The following is a 2,129-nucleotide window of genomic DNA, read 5'->3' on the forward strand; positions in this document are numbered from 1 at the left end:
CAACACAGAATTCAGTCTACTTTTAAATTCACTAAAAATAATGGGTTACTTGGGTTAGGTTATGCTAAATCCCTTTGGGCTGAATCCCATGTGGGCTGAATTCCAATGGAACCTATGAAATATATTACACAATGTTGAATGAAATGAATAACAATCATCTAGGCCCCAAAGTTGAGTGGATACAGTACTGTATATTATAGTGATATAGTCATTACTAAAATTTAGAAGTAATGAAGTTGAAGTATCATCTCTTTAGGCTTTCACATTTTTATTGCACATGCTCTCCATTGTTCACCAAATTTATATAGTTGCGTATGAAAAGGGAGAAATGCACACAATATAAGTAAAATTATTTACCTGGGTCATCAATTTCTTCTTCTGTTTCTTCTGTATGCTGTGGCTGACCTTGGCATTTATCTCTGTGAGATTTTAATCTTGACACAATGCAATCTTTGCATTTAGCTTGGTACCCTTTGCCAGAAGTTGTTGGTAGTTTTTCAAAATAATTCCAGACAGGATCATTTTTTCTACCTGAAGGAACCACTCTGCCAGGTCCAGAAGACATCCTTCCTGGTTGATTCCAAAGCAGCAACTGACTCAGTGAGAAGCTGCTTACCTAGAACAAGTTTCAACAAGAATCTTGTTGAAACTTGTTGTGGGCTGCACAGTGATATATACATGTAGGCTTATACCGTTCCTTGCATACTTGTAGCAAGTCTATATAACACTGCTCCTTATATTGATATGCTAAAAATGTCCTTTAGCAATCAGATCGCATATCAGATAGCAATCCCACAATATTTAAAATCTATAAAAAATATATTTAAATCTAATAAATCTGATTTAAATAAAAACATATTTTATATGTTTTAAAAGGATAGAAAAAAAAATCGCCAACCCTGGTGTCCACTAACCTCATACAATAATACCTGTCAAGTCCGGCTAAAATTGGCATTTCAAAGCATAACAGTGCCTTAAAAGTAGTTTCTTATTTCAATATAAAAGTTTATATTAACTTATACTGCATTGAATAAGTCAATAGTTGATATATTTGTCCTATATACAATGTTAGGTTTCTAGTTTTGATAAATTTGTCCAATATAAAATGTTAGGTTACAAAGAAAGCAATGGCCTCCGCTAGCGGATCCAGGGATCTGGGTGCGCACGTCCTGTGTAATAGTAGTCCTTGATATATATATATATGTATATGTATATGTATATGTATATGTATATATATATATATATATATATATATATATATAAACAGATATATACACACAGATAAATTTATATATATATATATATATATATATATATATATATATTCAACCACAAGTCACTTTTAGTTCCATGCCATCGCAGTCGAGAATGACAAGTAGCTCGAAGGAAGCATATGTTGGAAATTGAAACGTGATCGAATCGAGGGCTCGAACTCAGCTTGAACGTGACAAAACGTCAGTGACTTAGCCCATTGCGTTCTCTTGATAGCCTTCCACACCTCTTTTACTAGTCTTTCTTCACTCGTTCTTTCCATGTGTCCAAACCATCCCAATATTATTTCATCCACCATATCTCCTAACTACCTTTCCACCCCCTTTCTCCTCCTCATTTCTCACTCTATCCAGCCTAGTAACCCCTATCATACTTCTCAGACACCTCATCTCAAACACATTCAAACTCCTTCTCTCTTCCTCTCCTATGTTCCATGTTTCTGCCCCATACATTGCTGTTGACACAATCACTCCTTCATACAATCTCCTCTTAGCATCCATTCCCAAATGTCTATTTCTCATTACACTTTTTAATCCACCAATCTACATTCTACCTCCACCCCCCACTCATCCCTTCCCTGCCACATTCGCACCCAAGTATCTAAAACTATCCACTTCCTCCAGTCTCTCTCCCTTAATGCTCACTTCCAGTCTGCTGCCACTTTCACCCCTTGTACATCTCATCACCTTACTTTTACCCACATTTATCTTCAACTTCCTTTTTTCACACACTTTTCCAAACTCTGTCACTAACTTCCTCAATCCCTCTGATCCTGCTACAAGGGCAGTGTCGTCAGCAAACAACAACTGGCTTATCTCCCACTTTTCTCCATTTTCTTTAACTATCTCCAATCCCTG

This window comes from Oratosquilla oratoria, chromosome 34, assembly GCF_046742065.1.
Source record: "Oratosquilla oratoria isolate Oo_2021 chromosome 34, ASM4674206v1, whole genome shotgun sequence".
Taxonomy (NCBI): Eukaryota; Metazoa; Arthropoda; class Malacostraca; order Stomatopoda; family Squillidae; genus Oratosquilla; species Oratosquilla oratoria.